The 21325-nt window shown below is 43.2% G+C and overlaps 1 long non-coding RNA gene across 1 annotated transcript in view; it reads left to right on the top strand.

Moving 5' to 3' along the window:
- Positions 1-4233: 4233 nt before the first annotated feature.
- LOC147028718 (uncharacterized) overlaps positions 4234-21325 on the top strand; it is a 175678-nt gene continuing 158586 nt past the window's right edge. The window contains exon 1 of the long non-coding RNA XR_015056946.1: positions 4234-5387. This is a non-coding gene — a long non-coding RNA (uncharacterized LOC147028718). The remainder of the gene's footprint in view (positions 5388-21325) is intronic.

The raw sequence follows: 21325 nt of genomic DNA, 5'->3' as shown, positions 1-21325 counted from the left end.
GTTCATCTGCAACATATGGCTGCGGGTTAGAATTATTTCTCTTGGTTTCAGCAGTGCCGCCGATGCAGTGCCCCCTGCAGGTTATTGCAGCAATTTGGAATTTGTCATGGTGCCAGCAATAGCTCACATACTCTTGGCAAAAACATTGTGGGATCTTCAACATCTACCAACTAATGTTGGCAGACAGGACTCCCAGTTTTAATGTTCATCTGATGGTTGGCGCACGCACATTGATTAATCACCCTGCCTGCTAAACACGAGGATGGAAGGTTATATCTGGGTCGGGATTCAAACCCAGGCTCGGCAGTTCGTCGGTGTGTGCATACCTCCAGGCCATCCTGCCAGCCCATAGCGATTCTGCTTTCCCACATTAATCAAGAACAGCTCATGATTGAAAATGATATTTCCATTTAGCTATTTTCTTGAGGCTGCGAGCAGCTCGTGTTGTGAGAATTAATTTTCCATAGTTTTTTTTTTTGTTCTTTTTTGCTTTTGTCTCTCATTGGTTAATTTATTTTGCAACAGCAGGTGTTTTAATCGGTGATAATAGTTGGTGGCATCTGCTGTTTATAAAACATGTGCATCAGTTGCAGTGATGATCTTCCTGGCAGTTTCCTCTTCAAGCAGAACGATGAGAGCCCAATGATGTAATTTGACAAATCGTTTTGGAGACTCGTCTGAAGCTTAATGTTCAGTCCGTCAGTCCACCCACCCAACTATCATTTACTCGATCTGCTAGTTGTGGGTCATGGTTCCGAGAGGGTAATGTCCAAACTGCCTTCGGGTATTTGTAATACCATAGAGCAGCACTAGAGGACATCGCACTCGCACAGATAGACTTGGAGCAGTTTCCAAAATCTCGGCAAAAACATAAATCGGAACATAAAATGAACCACAAACTTCCACTGTATCTTGATGTGAAAAACATCATACTGGACGAATGGTGCTTTTGTTTTTTGTGAAAACAGCTGAATTATTTGGGTCATTTACATTTTACTTTATTTTATTTTTGTATACCTTGTCGAGGCTCGTATAACAGCTAACACACAACGCACAGCAAGGGGGGCATGGGACAAGAAGGGAGGGAGTGGGAAGGACAAAACAGTGGGGAACAGACACATTAGGAGGTCGGTGGAAGGGCGAGGGATGGGGTGGGGCAACATGGGGAATACAAGATGGACATTACAGGGACTTTGAGGAAGGTGATAAGAGGTGGTGGTGAAAAGCTGTTTTGAAGGTCTGGAGGGAAGAATGGGATTGAATAGAGTGAGGGAGTTTATTCCAATAGCAGGAAAAAAGAGGAATGAAAGAGTGAAGGTGAGCAGTGATTCGTGATTGTGGTCGTTTTACCAGAAGGGGGTTCTTTGCAGACCTTGAGCGTCCTGCGGAGATATGGTGGGGATAAATCGCAGACAGAGCAGGGGGGGGGGGTGAGGTTGGAGAGGAGACGGTAGAAGACAGAAATACCACTGACCTGCCTGCGATGAGAGAGTGAGAGGCCCAAAGACTCAGCCTTATTGTGGGAGATAACATTGATTCGAAATGCCTTGGTTTCCACAGCGTGAAGCCGAGATAGGTGGGAGGAAGGAGCACCAGCCCAGAGGGGAGAACAGTACTCCATCAGGCTGCGGATGAAAGCTTTGTAAGTGGTCAGGAACTCAGGTGGGCCGAGGAAGGACTTTACACGATGGAGGATTCCCAGTCGGCGACTGGCTTTGGAGGCGAGGTTGGAAATGTGGCTTTCCCAGGAAAGGTCATGGCAGATCCTGAGACCCAGAAGCTTGAAAGAAAGGACTTCTTCCAGAGGATTGTTCAGAAAGTGGATGGGTTTTTTTTTTCTAAACGGTCCTTTCTGAAAGACATAGTGAGAGTGTGAGATTTGTCCGGATTGAAAGACATGTTCCACGTGTTGGACCAGTTTGTGATTTTATCCAGATCTGCAGTGAGCGAAGAAGCTGCTGCTTGCCGGTCTGAGGGATGACAGATGGTACGGCAGAGGGTGGAGTCATCAGCAAAGAGATATAGAGGATTTTCCAGAGAGTCGGAGAGATCATTGATTAAAACCAGAAAAAGAACAGGGCTCAGAACACTGTCTTGGGAACTCCAGCCTGGACAGGAACAGTGGATAAAAGAACTCCATTTCGGGCCACACGTTGACTGCGACAGGACAGGAAGTCTGCGAGCCATGAGTGGAGATGGCCTTGGATACCATGGGAAGAGAGTTTGGTGAGTAGGGCAGGGTGCCAGACCATGTCAAAAGCACTCGATATGTCTAGGGATATGGCTCTGATTTCATGTCTGGCATTGAGGATCTCCGTCCATTGTTGGGAGAGCAGAAGCAGCATATCCAGGGTCGAGTGACCTGGTCTGAAACCAAATTGATGATCGGAAATCAAGCCATTGGAGAAGAGGAAGGATTTAATGTCTGAAGCGATGATGGATTCCATAACCTTGCTGATGATTGGGAGAAGGGTGATTGGTCTATTTTTGCACCTTTTTTATGCAGGGCAGTAATGTTTGTTAATTTCCAAGCAGATGACAGATGACCTTGAGCAAATGAGAGGGTGAATAGAACAAAGAGAGGGTGAGCAAGAGCAGAGGAGCAGGTTTTTAGGACACGTGTGCTGGTGCCATCAGGACCGGTTGCAGAATCTGAGTCGAGGTTTGACAGCAAGCTCTCCACCTTGTCAGGAGAAAAGGATGCAGAGTCCAGGGACAGTTGATTGTGTGACTGGGTAAGGTGGGTGAAGAAAGTGATTGGTTTTGGACACAAGATTTCGACGCAAACACCGAGTTTAGGCATTCAGCCTTTTCACGTGCGGTATCAGCAGTGCGGCCATTTGAGGTAAGGGAGGGGATGGAGGGAGAACATACTCCAGAAACAGATTTGATTAGACGCCACCAGGATTTGGAGGAGGGAGGTTTGAAAGTTCAGACTTGAGCTTAGAAACATGTTGTTTTCTGGCTCTTCTGAGGGTAGATACACTCTTGTTCCAAGCTTTATGGAAGGAACTGAGATTACCCTCAGTTGGGTTTGCTTTCCACAAGGCAAAGGCAAATTGTTTCAGGACAAATGCCTCACCACAAGCTTCAGTGAACCATGTGCGTGAGGAAGGATAGGACAACTGAACACGAGAGGGGATAAATCTGTGCATGAGGGAGAGCAAGTTTCTTTGAAATAATTCCCAGGATGAGTTGATGTTTGAGAAAGTAGTGATAGGAGACCAGTCTGTAAGTTTTATGGCTGCTCGGAGACCCTGCCAGTCGGCTTGAGTGAAATGCCAGACTCGACGGTGGTGAGGTGGTTCTCTGATAACAGCCAGAAAGATGTCCACTTTGACAAGCACGTAGTCAGAAGAACCGATTGGAGCGGAGGAAGAACATATTTTCAGGGAAATTTGTCAAAATCAGATCCAGAAGAGTTGGAGTACCATTGGTTGAGATCTGGGTCAGGAAATTGACCAATTAAGTCAGTCCCAATGAGTCGCACAAAGCTTTTGCTGAAGTGCCATGATAGGTGAGAGAGGTACCCACACCTCGCCAACTGGCATGAAGACAATTGAAGTCACCACATATGAGAAAGAGAGAGTTGGGATGAGAGGATAGAAGTTGGTCCATGTTTTCGGATAATCAGGTTTAGATGGAGTCATCTCTGTTTGGTGGACGGTACAGTACACATATGAACATGAGGTGGGAGTGGAGGGGAAGCCATAGCCAGAGGTATTCCTGGGGGAGTGAGGGCAGTGCATGGAGAGTGAGGAATAGAGTCTTTGATGAAGAGAGCAACTCCTCCACCAGGACAAAGCTCAGATCTGTCATACTGGAGGAGGGAGTATCCAGGGAAATACTTGGGAGTCAGAGATGTCTTGAGGGGGGAAAGTTTCTGTTAGGCAGATTATGTCTGGTTTGTCAGTGGCAACCTGTATGGAGAGATCTGAAAGGTTTGAGCGAAGGCCTCCGATATTTGAGGTCCACGCTGTTAATGAAGAGGGAGGTGAGGGGAAGGGTAGGACAAGGAGGAGGGTGGGTGGGGGGAGGTAAGGAGGGTTGAAAGAGTGTGGGGGATTGCAGAATAACTTGGGGAGGGGGCTGGATGAGGACGAGAAAAGGCTCTGTGGTGCTGGGGGCGAGGTTGGCAGAAGGCAGTTGAGGATTTGAGGAGTTGGAGTGATGAGAAGGAGGTGAGATGGCAGGGGAAGGAGGCAGCTTTGTGAATGAGAGCGGTGGGGGGGGTGCACTTTGAGAAGGGTGAATGGGGAGAGTTGAGGGAGAAAGGTGAGGAGTAGTTTTTGAGAAAGGTGAGAGGGAGGCTTGGAGGGAGAAGAGTGTGATGGTTGCTGTGAGAGTGAGGGGTGAGAGGGGGTGAGTTGGCACTGAAATTGGAAAAAAAGAATGGTTAATGGAAAGTGAAGACTCACAGCAAACGGGTTTTTTTTTAATTTTTAGGTCAGTGATGCAATTAAAGACATTACTTGATGGATGCAATAAAGGCAAATTCAGAGAATAGAGGGAAGAAACGCTGTAATAGTTGGATTTTTTAAGCATAGTATGGGGGAAAGGTCGAATTGAGAGCAGTCTGTTGAGATGGAAGAAGAGTTGTGCATTATGATGGAGTAATGAGTACCACATGTGTGAAAGAGGAAGATGACGCATTATAAGAGCTTGTTCTTCTTTTTTTTTTTTTGAGAGAGAGAGTTTTCATCAGATTAGGTCATTAGGTGATGGAAATGTAGAAAAAAAATCGTGAGGTGAATGGTGGATTTGGATCGGTAAACGCAGGGGGTGGAACCAGATCACGTGGTTACGAGAGAAGCACGTGGCAATGGGAGGTGTATAGTCAAAAGTGAATTTATTTACTTTAAATAATGATTGCGTAACATTCGGAAAAGGGAAGGTTGAAGTAAAGTCGTGGAGGTGTGTGGTGAATTTAGAACTGTAAACGCAGAGTGAAGCTGCTGGGTCGATGAAAAGGACCAGGAAGAGGGTGGAGATAGACAAGTGGTTTCAAGAGGTGTATAGATCGAAAGGATACAAGGAAGATTATTAATTTTTGATGTATTTTTGAGGAGCAGGTAAGATTTGGGAATGGAAGGTTGTAGGAAGAAATCGTGAAGGTAATGGCGAGAGTGGGTCAGTTCAAGTTGAATAAAGATGGTGTGTCGGCAAGAAGAAGAAGAAGAAGAAGAAGAAGAAGAAGAAGAAGAAGAAGAAGAAGAAGAATAAGAAGAAGAAGAAGAAGAAGAAGAAGAAGAAGAAGAAGAAGAAGAAGAAAAAGAAGAAGAAGAAGAAGAAGAAGAAGAAGAAGAAGAAGAAGAAGAAGAAGAAGAAGAAGAAGAAGAAGAAGAAGAAGAAGAAGGATCGGGACTCGTGGGTGTGGAGGGAGAAAGGTATTTTTTTTGTTGTTCGGTTTTTTTTTTGTTTTGGATTTAAAATAAACGGAGTGTTTAGATTGGGAGGGATGGGGGACGTTGAGAAAATAGGAATTGAAGGTAATAGAGAGAATATATAAATAAACGCGATCGAACACCAAGAGGGGAAGGATGGGCAGGCCTCAAGGTACCCGGTAAGACAAGGTTGACGAAAACTCACAAAATATCACGATTTTTTTTTTTTAAACAAAACCGAACTAGAAACATATAGTAACATGTAGGTGAGAAAATAAGCAGTTAAAACGTCACTTATAACAACCCAAAACTTAACTTTGAGAAAGTCGGCAAAGACCCCTGAGAGAGACGTGCCGACGCTCCAAACCCAGAACCGGAAGCTTGTTTTGTGCTTCTGCTGACGAAGTCGTTTGGAAACGTTATGTTTTTGCGTTGTCCGTCCGTGATAGGTTTTTGTTACCACGATTCCTTAACAATGTTCTCAGGGTATCCAAGGCCATCCATCTCCACTCATGGCTCACAGACTTCCTCTCCTGTCACAGTCACCGTGTGGCCCGAAATGGAGTTCTTTCGTCCCCTCTTCCTGTCCTGCATAATACATTTTACTTCACCACAAACTCTTCAGCTCCCCTCTTCCTGTCCAGGCAAGAGTTCCTCAAAGTGGCGTTCTGGGCCCTGTTCTTTTTCTGGTTTTCATCGATGATCTCTCCAACTCTGGAAAATCCTCTTTATCTCTTTGCTGATGACTCCACCCTCTGCCGTACCATCTGTCATCCCTCAACCGGCAAGCAGCAGCTTCTTCGCTCGCTGCAGATCTGGGTGAAATCACAAACTGGTCCAACACGTGGAACATGTCTTTCAATCCGGACAAATCTCACACTCTCACGATGTCTCTCCGAAAGGACCGTTGAGAAACGCCCCCATCCTCTTTCTCAACAATCCTCTGGAAGAAGTCCTTTCTTTCAAGCTTCTGGGTCTCACTATCTGCCATGACTTTTCCTGGGAAAGCCACATTTCAAACCTCGCCTCCAAAGCCAGTCTTCAAACTGGCTTCAGCTTGGTGTTGGTTTGGTGGTTAGGGCGGCGGCTTGGGATCCTAGGGTCCTGAGTTCAAGCCCCATTGGCCACTGAATTAATACACACCAGGAGGTTGACTCAGCCTGTCATCCTTCCGAGGTTGGCAAAATGAGTACCAGTGTACTGGTAAGGGGGACACTGTATCAGCGGCCTTGCCGCGTCGCAACCAATGATGCAACCAGCAGCCACAGGCTGCACTCGATAGAGAGAGAGAGAGAAACTGGCTTCAAACTGGCTTCAAGCCACTCGCCTTCAAACTGGGAATTCTCTGTCATGCAAAGTTCTTCCTCGGCTCACCTGAGCTTCTGACCACGTACAAAGCTTTAGTCCGCAGCCTGATGGAGTACTGCTCTCCCCTCTGGGCTGGTGCTCCTGCCTCCCACCTTTCTCGGCTTCACGCTGTGGAAACCAAGGCATTTCGGATCATTGGCATCTCCCGCGATGAGGCTGAGTCTTTGGGCCTCTCACTCTCTCACCACAGACTGGTCGGTGGTCTTTCTGTCTTCTATCGTCTCCTCTCCAGCCTCCCCCCCTGCCCTCTCTGTGATTTATCCCCAACATATTTCCACAGGGCGCTCAAGGTTCCGCCAACAACCCCCTTCTGGTAAAACTACCAAAATCACGAATCACTGCTCACCTTCACTCTATTCAATTCCATTCTTCCCTCCAGGCCTTCAAAACAGCTGTTCACCACCACCTCTTATCATCCCCATCCAAATCCTCGATCTTTTCTACCCCCCCCCCCCCCGATAATCCACCCAAGCCCACCTCTTTCAAATTCCCTGCTTTCCTTCCTTAAAGTCCCTGTAATGTCCATCTTGTATTCTCCATGTTCCCCACCCCACCCCCATCCCTAACCCTTCCACAGATCTCCTGATGTCTTTGTTCACCACTGTTTTTTCATTCCCACTCCCACCCCTCTTGTCTCATGCCCCCCCCACCCTTGCTGTGTGTTTTGTGTTAGCTCTCATACAAGCCTCGACAAGGTATACAACAAAAAAGAAGAAAAAAAAAAAGGGATCTAAGTGAAACTTGATACAAGTACTATAATGACATGCACATAAACTAAGTAGATTATGTGGTCAAGAGGTCATGGCAGTTTAAAATTTGATAATTGAGAAGAGCGGAAGGGATTTATATCAAACTTAGTACATGTATTATGATTTCATTATGTGAGCGGAGACATATCTCTCAAAGTGACGTCAAATTATCTCGAGTTCCCCCCCCCTCCCCCACACACACACACACACACACACACACACACACACACACACACACACACACACACACACACACACACACACACACACACACACACACACACACACACACACACACACACACACACACACACACACACACACACACACACACACACACACACACACACACACACACACACACACACACACACGTAGCTGGAGACAGCATTTTGCAATCACGTGTGTGTCTGTGACTGTTGGGTGGTCGCGAGACTACCGTTTTTCTCAGTTTTTCCGTCTGTCTGCCTTTGTTTGAATGTAATGGACAGCTCTGGAGGCCAGAGGAGTCAACTGATTTTGATGAAACTTGACTGGTAGGTTCATGCCAGGATCTAGTTGTATGCTTTTGAGCACCGTTGCTATGGACGTCACTGTTGCCGAGCAACAGGACTTTGAAATTTCTGAAAAAATCCTAAAAATTTTTTTTTTTTTCGAAAATCAAAAATCGGCTTCAGCACTTTTATGCGCACTATAATCAACCTCTTTGTCAAACATTTTCAGCCCGATCCGTCAAAAACTGTATGACTAGTATGCAATTATATAGCGACCACTCATGTCGCCTACTGGTTTGTCTGTCTGTCTGTCTGTCTGTCTGTCTGTCTGTGACATAACTCTTTTTTTTTACCATTTGAGCTTTTGCCACAAAATTTTCAACAGACCTTTATTCGGAAAATATGGAGAAGAACAATTAATAATTGGATCAAAACATCAAAGGGCCGTCACAGTAACTACAAATAATCCTTGCAAGCCCGCCCTCTGCGCGTCAGTGCGAGATGGTGGGTTTTATTCACTTTCATGTATCTTTATTTTGTCCTCGCGTTTTGAGGTGCTTTCTAGTTTACCACCTGAGCTATTGTCATGAAACTTTCAACAAACTTATTATTGGTATATAGAGAGCACAAATTGATAAATGGTGTGTGCTTGTATTGTTCATGAAGCATAACATTATTTCTGCTTACTCCTCTACTCCCTCCCAATACAGTGCAATACTCTCCTCCTGCATCTCGCTCTCTCTCTCTCTCTCTCTCTCTCTCTCTCTCTCTCTCTCTCTCTCTCACTGTCTCTCTCTCTCTTTTTCTCTTTCTCTCTTTCTTTCTCTCTTTCTTTCTCTCTTTCTTTCTCTCTTTCTTTCTCTCTTTCTTTCTCTCTTTCTTTCTCTCTTTCTTTCTTTTTTTCTTTCTTTCTTTTTTTTTCTTTTTCTTTCTCTCTTTCTTTCTCTCTTTCTTTCTCTCTTTCTTTCTCTCTTTCTTTCTCTCTTTCTTTCTCTCTTTCTTTCTCTCTTTCTTTCTCTCTTTCTTTCTCTCTTTCTTTCTCTCTTTCTTTCTCTCTTTCTTTCTCTCTTTCTTTCTCTCTTTCTTCCTCTCTTTCTTCCTCTCTTTCTTCCTCTCTTTCTTCCTCTCTTTCTTCCTCTCTTTCTTCCTCTCTTTCTTCCTCTCTTTCTTCCTCTCTTTCTTCCTCTCTTTCTTCCTCTCTTTCTTCCTCTCTTTCTTCCTCTCTTTCTTCCTCTCTTTCTTCCTCTCTTTTTTCCTCTCTTTCTTCCTCTCTTTCTTCCTCTCTTTCTTCCTCTCTTTCTTCCTCTCTTTCTTCCTCTCTTTCTTCCTCTCTTTCTTCCTCTCTTTCTTCCTCTCTTTCTTCCTCTCTTTCTTCCTCTCTTTCTTCCTCTCTTTCTTCCTCTCTTTCTTCCTCTCTTTCTTCCTCTCTTTCTTCCTCTCTTTCTTCCTCTCTTTCTTCCTCTCTTTCTTCCTCTCTTTCTTCCTCTCTCTCTTCCTCTCTCTCTTCCTCTCTCTCTTCCTCTCTCTCTTCCTCTCTCTCTTCCTCTCTCTCTTCCTCTCTCTCTTCCTCTCTCTCTTCCTCTCTCTCTTCCTCTCTCTCTTCCTCTCTCTCTTTCTCTCTCTCTTTCTCTCTCTCTTTCTCTCTCTCTTTCTCTCTCTCTTTCTCTCTCTCTTTGTCTCTCTCTTTCTCTCTCTCTTTCTCTCTCTCTTTCTCTCTCTCTTTCTCTCTCTCTTTCTCTCTCTTTCTCTCTCTTTCTCTCTCTCTTTCTCTCTCTCTTTCTCTCTCTCTTTCTCTCTCTCTTTCTCTCTCTCTTTCTCTCTCTCTTTCTCTCTCTCTTTCTCTCTCTCTTTCTCTCTCTCTTTCTCTCTCTTTTCTCTCTCTTTCTCTCTCTTTCTCTCTCTCTGTACCGGACATGTCTGGGTGGTACTCATCTCCGGACGCATCCGGGCAGTGTTCGTCCAGGGACGAAAACCGCCCATCTCAAGAAGATGGTGAAGGCCAGACAGAGGCCCCTGGAGTACCGGCAGAAAGTGGACGCAGCAATGCGCTTCTCCGGTGCACACTCCCATACCTGACATGATCTGAAATTTTGTAATTCGTCTTCGTTTCAGAGATTCTTGAGGTTATGGCATATGCGTAAATGAAACAACGCCATGAATATTGGCATGTCGGGGCGTTTATAAGCATTGCAATGTATCCAGCGATTTGTGGCTATGATGATCAGGTATTCGATTCTATGATTGAGGAAAGTGGAAAAAAAATTTTTGATTGTGAATAAATCATTGCGGCCCGTTCCCTGTCAAGCCATTGTTGAGCAGGCCAAACAAAATGGTGAATTCAGGCCCAATCGACTTCGAGGGGGAGCGAGGTCTCAAAGGATGCACATGATAAAGGATATGATTAAATATGGCCATTAGTTACCTTTAAAAGGGGTGTTTTAATTAAGCCAAATCCCCAATTTTCACTCATGCACTTCCTTGAAGTTCCCTTCTTATGCTTGCAAAGTTTCAGGCTGCTCAGTTTCATGGTTTTGGAGTTATGGAGGAGACACACTGACTGACGGGTCAAAAGGGGGGAAGTGATTATGAATTTATCGTTCCATCTTTATTTACTTTTAACATTGATCTTAACAAACTGGAACAGAAACAACACAGACATGATATGCCAAATGGCCTTCTCATGCAGCAAAGTTCCCTGTGTATATTTGTGTAATGTTTGTGAGAACAGGAAGAAATATGGAGGGAAGACAGAGTTAGGGGTGAGTGTGCATGGAGTTGGAAGAGGGAGATTGCGTTGTTGGGAAAGGGTGGGGGGGGGATGAACTTCGGGTTGGAAGCAGAATTCATTACTTGGGGTTTGTGGCAGTTGAGGACTTGAATAAGAAAGGGGGAGGAGATGACAGAGTTGGCTTGGGGGAGGCAGGGCAGAGAGGGGACAGAGTTTGGATCGAGGAGTTTGGGGCTTTTGAGGGGGTGGCAGGGGGAAGGAGAGTTGAGGACATTAGGTTGGTTGGGGGTTTGAGGATTAGAAGAAAGGGGGAGGGGGAGCATAGACTTTGGACATGGAATTGTGTGTGGGTGTGGTGGTGGGGGGTTGGGGAACTTATGTCACATTTTATATAATGCAGAATTTCCATGGGACTGTGATAATCCCGTTGTGTCTTTTGGGTCCGTCAGGTCTTTTGGGTCCTTGTGGTTTTTTTAGGTTATCGGGGTCTTTTGGATGCCCGAGGTCGTTTGGGTCTTCAGGGTCTTTTGTATGCCTGATGTTGGCTTAATGATTAGGATGGTGGGCTTGGGATCTGAGGATCCTGAGTTCAAATCCTGCTCAGCTGTTGAATTAATAGCAGGTGGGGTTGACTCTGCCTGTCATCCTTTCGAGGTTGACAAAATGAGTGTCAGCTTGCTGGTATCCTGTGTCAGAGTGGTGACCAGTCCAGGATTGTGCCCAATAGCCAAGGTGACTGCTTAGGCAGCACCAACGCTCTGCACAGAGCATGGTCCCAATGGATGGATGGATGGTCTTTTGTGTCCTCGGCACATTTGGATCCCCTTGGTCTTTTGGGTCATCAAGGTCTTTTACATCCTCTGGGTCCTTGTGGTCTTTTGGTTGCTTTGGGCATTTTAGTTCTTTTGGGTCTTCAAGTTCTTTTAGGGGTCATTCATGTCAAATCATCAAAGAATCTGCCGTCATCTCTCAGATTTTTGTAAAACTTTGGGAACCAATTGGGACCCATGAAAAACGGCAAGGACTCAAATATTTTTGCGAACAGCCTCTTAATTAGTGAGATACAGACTAACGAACGTTGGACTAATTAGCACGACGTCGCGAATTCAAATGGCCATATCTCTAAAAGTATAACACCAAGAGAGCTGGTTTTGGTGTCATTTTAAAGGTATTTTCATGCGCTATGAATTTGTCTGGGCAACATTTTCCTACCTCCAACCACAAAAAAGTTATCACAAAATATAAACTTCAATCGTGAATCCCCAAAAAATATATCCTTCAAATTTCCTCAAATTCATCCCAGAGGTACCTTGTGATGTCAAGAAGCTTCCACATAAATTTTGTGATGGGCACTCCAATAGTTTCTGAGATATGAGCAATAATGTACATGTACGTATGGCATATAAGTTCGAAAATCAGCATTTGTAATGTATTGTACAATCAATAAGTGAGTTCAAGTACACATTGTTCACTAACCTGACTTAGGCTTTCAATTTCCTCTTCAATGCAGCAACGGCAGCACTTGTTTCTTCCCCTCAGGCCCAGTTGAAAATGAAAGTATATGATACTTCAAAGCAATTGATGGTCGTTCCCTGTGTTCCCTGTCATGGCTAGGTTAGAATAATTGTATAATACTGTTACGTTTGAGGGGGGGGGTATGCATTCAAAGGGTAATTTGGATGTTTAATTAGGTATGTCATGCTGTTCGAGTTTACCAGGATCTCGATGTAATAAGTAGTAATTCAGTGGTGATAAGTTGTCTAGTAAATGTTCATTTCTTCAAGGGGGAAATGATAAATGTCACGTAATTAGATAGGGACACGGGATAGGGTAAGTGTGTCTGCGTAAACCCCTTTTGGTATTCTCTGAAGACTGGCCGTGACGTCACAGGACAGTGCAGTGGATGGCTCCGCCCCGTGATCACGATTGGCGGAAGGCGATGGCGGTGGGCCAAAAAACGGCTCGATTGGGAGTGACGAGGACGAAGGATAAAAAGGTTCGGTTCGGGGTCGAAAAGGAAGAAGAAGAAGATTACAACCAAAAGATCGTGGTTTTTTTGGTGTGGAAGCTGTGGCGGCAGAGAGCGTCCTGGTTGTTGTGCTGAATCGATCGTGTTCTTGATCGTGTATGGGAGCCTTGCCGAGCTTCGTGCCTCGCCTTGGTTGGCTCTGGGGTTCTGCTGACTCGGAGTACGGGGTCGAACGGCGGGCAGACCTGCCTCCCTCTCCTGCTCGCAACTTGGCGCCAGAACTGGCTCCCTGGCGGCTGTGAGCGGACTTGGGCCAAGACCAGGAGGTCGACAGCACCACGGTTTCTCCTGCCCCCCTGACGAGAGCAAGGCCAGCTCGTCCGACGCCGATCCAGAGACAGTTGCGTCCACACCACGGTCCAGCCTGACCACCAGAAATAGCTACTGTGTGTGTGTGTGTGTGTGTGTGTGTGTGTGTGTGTGTGTGTGTGTGTGTGTGTGTGTGTGTGTGTGTGTGTGTGTGTGTGTGTGTGTGTGTGTGCGCGCTTGGCGCCTTAGAAGGTTTGAGATCTCTATATTCATTGGAATTGTCTGTGTTTTTTTCCCCACGCCCGATCCCACACCATCCCGTCGAATCGCCCCGGATCCCTCTTCTTGCCGAGTCTTGTTATTTCTGGTAATAATAAAAACGAATAAACATCACCAACTCAGTGAAAAGTGACTCGTGCCACCTTCCTCGTCCCGTTTGCGGTAGAGCGATTAGAACCGCCATGTTTGGGTTATAATCAAATAAATCGCCTCCATCGTTTCGGCTCATTCTACGTTGGCGGGACTGTTCAAGTCCCGTGGACGTCACAATACATTACAAATGCTGATTTTCGAACCTATATGCCATACGTACATGTACATTATTGCTCATATCTCAGAAACTATTGGAGTGCCCACCACAAAACTTATGTGGAAGCTTCTTGACATCATAAGGTACCTCTGGGATGAATTTGAGGAAATTTGAAGGATACATTTTTTGGGGATTCACGATTGAAGTTTATATTTTGTGATAACTTTTTTGTGGTTGGAGGTAGGAAAATGTTGCCCAGACAATTTCATAGGGCATGAAAATACCTTTAAAATGACACCAAAACCAGCTCTCTAGGTGTTATACTTTTATAGATATGGCCATTTGAATTTGAGACGTCGTGCTAATTAGTCCAAAGTTCGTTAGTCTGTATCTCACTAAGTAAGAGGCTGTTAGCAAAAATATTTGAGTTTTGCCGTTTTTCATGGGTCCCAATTGCTTCCCTAAGTTTTACAAAAATCTGAGAGATGATGGCAGATTCTTTGATGATTTGACATGGAATGACCCTTAGGTGTTTTGGGTCTTCATGGTATTTTAGATCTTTGGGGTCTTTGGGGTCTTTTGGTTCTTGGGGCTCTTTTGGTTCTTCGCGTTCCTTCAGGACTTCAGGGTCTTTCATGGTCTTCAGGGTCTTTTGGTTCTTTGCATTCTTTCGGGTCTTCAGGGTATTTTGGTTCTTTGGGTCTTTTGTGTGTTGGGGTCTTTTGTGTCTTAAGTGTCCTCTAGGTTTTGGGTGTATGAGAGGGTCTTCAAAGATCTAAGGAGTCTCGGCAGACTCAAGAGTCCAAAGGTACATTCCAATAGTGCTTGAATATTCGACATAGTCACACTGCTGGACGGACGGACTGTGGGATGGAAGGATGGACTGACACGTGCCGATACGATACCAAGTTCTTTTTATATATAGATTAGCCCCCATTGGACTTGGTCCAAAATGGGGGCGTATGGATGTGGTCTCAATTTTCATGTCTGTGTGTGCCTGCGCGCATCCGCAACCATATATTGGACAAGTATGGACTAATTTGATTTGTACTTGGCACAAAGATGACGCATAATGGTCAACATATGCACATCATTGTTTAACATCAGATCCAAGATGGCCGACTTGCGGCCATTGTAGATGTCAAAAAAGCCCTGTGTCGAACACGTCCTCAACCATTTCTTGGACATGCATTTACCGATCTCATTCAAAGTTGACAAAACAGATAAAGAATGATGGTATACATACGCCTGCCATTTTGTTTTTGAGATGAGATCCAATATGGCCGATTGGAGGCCATTTTCGTTTTAAAAACACCTGATGTTGAATACGTCCTCAACCATTTATTGGCCAAGGATTTACTAATGTTGTTCAAACTTGTCACCCAAATAATAAATGACAGCTTACAAATGCACATCATATTTTTTTTCAAGATCAGATCCAAGATGGCTGATTGGTGGCCATTTTAGTTATTATAAAAACCCAATAGTGAACACATCCTCCACCATTTCTCGGACATGCATTTGCCGATATTATTCAAACTTGGCACCCAAATCATGAATTATGGCTTACATATGCACGTCATATTTTTTTTCAAGATCAGATTCAAGTTGGCTGAATGGTGTCCATTTTGTTATTTAAATCTGTCCCCAACCATTTCTCAGATATGCATGGTCTGATTTTGTTGAAACTTGGCACAAGCACATTGCATGATGGGATACACGTGCCCTGCTCTTTATTTTGCAATCTGATCAAAGATGGCCGACTGGTAAACTGGCGGCCATTTTAGTTGTCCATAAATATGGGCGAGCCCTTCAACTCCACACAGCAAAATTATCAAAACAACGTGGCCTATGACATTTTATGTCTTTTTTTTTTTTTACTTGTTACTTTTGTACACTGTACTATATTTATATTTCATTACACATCTATACTGTACTATATTTATATTTTATATGTATAATGTACTATATTTATGTTTTATTTTATATATATGTATATGTATATATATATATATATATATATATATATATATATATATATATATATATATATATATATATATACATATATACATATGAATTTGTTTTTGTGTGTGTTGTTTTTTTTTGCATAATGCCGGTGGGTAAATCCACCAAATTTTCACCAACTTTGAACACACTCAATAATTCCACTCTTATTGCGTTGAGGTTGTTTTTCATTTTTTTTTTTTTTGAGTGTAAGACATTTAATAACATACATTACTACTCAGTGTGTAGTGCGTAGGCATGACGGACAGGTGTGCATTATTCAGGACGAGCCAGCCGTGTGGAGAAAATGCCGGGATGCTGTCGGGTGGGAATCCATCGATAAAGGGGTGTCAGTTAGATTGATGTTGCTGTGCTGCCAGCCATGCACGGGTCCACCCGGCGCTGTCTTAGCTGTTCCTGAATGCACAACACAATTCCTTTGGGGTCAATGGCACTTGTGTGTTCACAAAGGACTCCCTTTTGGTGGACTCTCACACACCATCTGTTAACCCTCCACCTCACCATACCGAGTCCTTCTGCTGTTCGCACGGCCTGAAAAATTATGTCTGTGGAAGACCAACTTGATCACTTTTTTTTGTTTCATGTATAAAAGGCCAGTGACTTCACATTTGGTAAGAGCCAGCTTTTTGCATTGTGCTATAAAACTGTGCATTGCGGTTTCAAATAGATTTTACAAATTAAACCAAAATTTGTGCTTTTGCCATTTCAAGAAACGTAATACCATCATAAATGTCATCTAAACAACCCTTGATGCCACCAGCATGCTGAGTATCATATGTTATTATACTGTAGTTTATGCTGTTTGCTGAACCAGTGATATTTAAAGAAATTAGATATATTTGCCAGCATTCACTCTTGAGGTGGTGACGTCACAAATACAAAGGTCACATTTGATTGAGATCATGTAGTTTACAGATTCGTCTGGATAGAAAATCAAGTTATTGACTTCACCGCTCGAGGTTGATGATTTTGTCCAGTCTGAGCGGTGTTCCATAAGCTGTTAAGCTCAGAGTACTGGTGAATACTGTCGCAAATTCAAAAAGAAGCAAGAAATGGCATATCGCCAGTGGCCCAATTCGGTGTTTTGTCCATCAAATATTATGATCCACTCAGACTCGGGTGTCATAAATGACCAGTGCCCGTGAGAATAAGCTGCTCACTAAAGGTGTATGATGATAGTAGTCCTGCTGTTGAAAAATATCTATGAATGTTTAAATGTTTGTAATTGGGTCATGACCTTAAAATTAGGTGAAGGTCATAATGTCAGCCCCACATACTTTTTTTTCACATTATTGATGAAAACTTTCATTCTGAAAATCCCAACCGTCTCTGAGATAGAGCTGGTAAACTTAAAGTGTTGGCAGTGCAGGAAGAAGAAAAAAAATCTTCTAAATGGTAGTTTAGTAATCCTTGGGCTCTAAAAAAAACTCTCTGGCACCATTAAAAATTGGGGTTGCCAATTGTAGAAACAAACCATGCAACAGCTGGAAGCCTTCCCCTGTCCGATAGGTGTTGGAGAAGGCTTAATAATATTAAATACTGCTTTTGAAGCATAGTTGTGCATCACGTAGAAAGCATTACACCTATCTTAGGAAGTAATGGTTCTCGGTTCATTTGATTAGGCCATGTGTTTATTAATGACTGATGAAAGAGGAGAGGTTCTCCAAGTAAAAATAACTTTTTGCGCAATGTGGACATTCTCTGCTTTTTCAATTTTTTTAATGGTTCCTCCGTGTTGAGCAGGTGTATGAGTATTATTAGCTGTGCCTTTAGGTCAGGAAAAGATGGAAATGAGGAAGAAACAGTTATTGATGTTTTTAGGAATTCCCAGGAACATAAAATACTTAAAGGAATTTCGTACAGACCCGCTGACAAATCAGATCTTCATTGCCACCTGATTTGCCCGAAGTTCCACTCCCAACAAGCATTGTTCTCTATTGACTTTGTGTAATCGAGGCAGTTTTATGAGGCTGTTACTTGTTAATGGACTCTATTCTGTAACAGCGTTTTGCCAAGGGTTCATAAATATTTGATTTATCCCTGTTGGAATTGAGCCTCGTGGAGGGATAAAAGTGCTTGGATTTTCCAAATGTTTCTTAAGGCTATTCTAGGTCGCAGTCATTTCCAACTAATGGATAGCATTAGGCACATGAGGCATGAAGAGTTGCATGGTCACCAGTGAGAACCATAGAGCAGAGAGTTTGAACAGACAATAAAATTCGAGTTTTTTTTCAAAAAATGACAAAGGCTCAGACAGTCCAACTTTTCTGCCACAGAGTAGTCTTTGTTATGAACGAAAGTTGCTCTAGTTAAATGGTGGGGGCAGAAAATGCACATTTTGGCTGTGGCACTCACAAAGAGGTTGTTTGTCTGTAAAAGTGTTTTAGCAAAATGATTCCTAAAGATCTCACACCATGTTTGAAACATCGACATACAGTACCTATAAAAAGTCTACACCCCCTTTCAAAGTTTTCACCTTTTGTTTCCTTATAGCCTGGAATTAAATTGCATTAAATCAGACTTTTCCACCTTTATTTTTGTTCAACCTTCCCCAATTTTATCTTTTTACAGGTGAAACCTTTACTTTATCTTTCCTTTACTTTACCTTTACTTTTATACACACAACCTTTACTTTATCTTTCCATAACCCACAACTTATTCACCTAAGATATTCAAGATTTGTATTTTTAATTCATTTTCTGAAATTTGTAGAATTTGTTTTTCACTTGGAAGTTGTGAGTTACGATGTGTAAGTAAAGGTGGAAAAAACAAAAAAAACTCATTTAATGTAATTTAATTCAGGCTATAAGGCAACAAAAGGTGAAAATTTAGAAAAGGGGGTGTAAACTTTCTATAGGCACTAGGGTGTTTCATATTGCAACTTTTTTGTGCTAGTCAAATTGGCTACCCGTCGTAGCTTTCCAATATGGATAAGAACCCTACTCGCTGATTTTTTTTTTTTTTTTTTTTAATTTTTCCTCCCAAAAATGGCCGCCCGCGGCCATTTTTTCCAAAATGGCGGCCTTTTTCGCATTTTGACACAGAAATCGACTCCTACACCTGCTAAAATACGTTAATGTTACTTGATATGTGTATGTTTGTAGATGACTGGGATTGCTATGTCTGCTAGCAGTCGGGGACGAGACATTATGCATCCAATATGGCGGAAAAATCCAAAATGGCATCCAAGATGGCCAATTTTTGGCCACTGGAAAGTTGTTCCCTCCGATGTGGGTTCTAATATGTCTAGTTATAGGTTTTTGGGTGTGCTGAATTCGATTCGTTTTTATGCAGTATATCTGTCACAGAGACGTCTGCGGGGGTCATGCTCTCGCGTTAAGAAGTAGTTCTTGCAAGTCCGAAGAAGAATTTTGGATATTCTCGCCTTCATTGATATCAGAAAATAACAATTAAATATTCGAAGGTCAAACATGTATTTATTTAACATGTACAGTATATACACGAATTACTAGTATACTAATGCCATTGGTAATTGACACTGCAATTGGTAATTTTCGCTCTTGCCGATTCCAACGTGCCCACAGATGAGCGAGAAATGATGGCAAAACTGTTGCATCAGACACCTAGACTACCTCATGATCAACTCAGCTCAGGAAAGCCAAAATTTCTGGCCGTGGATGAGAATGAGAGTAGTGATCTGTGTCTCAGCAGTTTCATAGATGACGACTCGTGGTGGTTATTCAATCTTCTTGAACTATATGATGTACGCGATGTAGAATGGATGTGTGAGCCTGCAAGCACATGGCCAGAAAGTGATGGTTACCAAAAATTCACAAACTATGTGCACAATGTTCACGTAGTTAACGACCTTGCAGAGCGTGGAATTAAGTTGATTTCGGATTTTATAGACAAAACAAGGGATGAACAGCAAAGGCAGGCTTTGCTTCAAGTGGTTGAGTGGCACAGGCAGAATTATTCTGGAAACCCGAAATCGACTCTTCAGAAAATGTAGATAACTATATGAAGCGAAGTGTGAACATTGATGTTTTTGAACTTTGGAAATTTTAATTTGAAATGTCGCTACAGCCATGTATGCCATGCCATGGCTAATATTATTGATTATCGAGGCTGATAGGCACGCATACATGAATTCATATTAGAACATTCATTATGGCATTGGTATACTAGTAATTCGTGTATATGCTGTACATGTTAAATAAATACATGTTTGACCTTCGAATATTTAATTGTTATTTTCTGATATCAATGAGGGCGAGAATATTCAAAATTCTTCTTCAGACTTGCAAGAACTACTTCTTAACGCGAGAGCATGACCCCCGCAGACGTCTCTGTGACAGATATACTGCATTTTAGAGCATAAAAACGAATTCAGCACACCCAAAAACCTATAACTTGACATATTAGAACCCACATCGGAGGGAACAACTTTCCAGTGGCCAAAAATCTGCCATCTTGGACGCCATTTTGGATTTTTCCACCATATTGGATGCCTAATGTCTCGTCCCAGACTGCCAGCAGACAGAAATCATAATCATCTACAAACGTACACATATCAAATAACATTAACTTATTTTAGCAGGTGTAGGTGTCTTTCTGCGTCAAAACGCGAAAAAAGGCCCCCATTTTGGAAAAAATAGCCGCCGGCGGCCATTTTTGGGAGGAAAATTCTAAAAATCGGTGAGTGGGGTTTTTATCCATATTGGAAAGCTACGACGGATAGTCAACTTGACTAGCACAAAAAAGTTGCAATATGAAACACCCTAATAGGCACCAATGTATTACATATGCAAAAGGTTGGAATTATTTTTTTCATCCCTTCCTTTTTCTGGAGCCCCTGGTATTGCTTTTTCTGTTTTTAGCCTTCCACACAAACACGCCTGGAGATGGCTCCTTTGTTGTAGACGAGCTGATATAGCAGTCGCTTTGAATGAGCAAATCTCTTGTATAGACCTTGCTGTGGGTTATCTTGTCAGTCTCTCTCTATCTATGTTTTTTTTTTTTTGGCAGGCTGCTCTGCATCCAACACGCTTGTGTAAGATCGGTCCCAGGGTTTGACCTTGTGGGAACAAAAGTTGCAGTTATGTTTATGGAGTGTTTGATTTCCCCTTTGCAATGTGACACTTCTGTGAGACAGAGACAGAGACAGAGAGTGTGTGTGAGTAAGTGAGGGTGAACTTCAGGTATGAATGTCGTGTTTTGCCTGCAGGCAGCAATAATCCAGCTGGAGGTTTCGCTCAGGTGTTCCCAAACAAGTTGAATCAATTGAAACCCAACTGACCGATCGGACCAATAATGGAGCATTTGTCTGTGAAGCCTGGGCCCTTTACAATTGAAGCACATCTGCTGATGGCAGTCCCACCTCTTATCTCTCGCAATCGATTCCCACGCAGGGTTTCTTTATTCGTTTTTTTTTGTACCACGTTACTCGATCGTTTTTTTTTTCCCCTCTAATTTCACCAGCCATGGGTCAAACCTTGCAACCTACCTATTGTTTCCTCATTATATTCCGTTAGCCCAGGGTCTGTGCTAGTTGCAGCAACTGCACACGTGCATTCAACCTTTGCAGTGAATGAAAGAAGTTCACTTTTTCAGACTTGAGTCTGCACATCAGCTTCCTCACATATAGTGGAGTTTATTGTGAAAAATTACAACATGGGAACTTGAACACTCGTTTTCTTTGTACCTGTAGTGCTGTTGCTTGGACTACTGATTAGAGGTTCATCTTCCCATACTTGGAAGTGTTTAAGTGATGGTGCTGGGATACCCACCATAGAGGGCTGGAGAG

Source organism: Eptatretus burgeri, chromosome 4, assembly GCF_056783735.1.
Source record: "Eptatretus burgeri isolate ZD-2024b chromosome 4, Ebu_testis_v1, whole genome shotgun sequence".
Taxonomy (NCBI): domain Eukaryota; kingdom Metazoa; phylum Chordata; class Myxini; order Myxiniformes; family Myxinidae; genus Eptatretus; species Eptatretus burgeri.
This window is presented reverse-complemented; position numbering and strand designations above follow the sequence as displayed.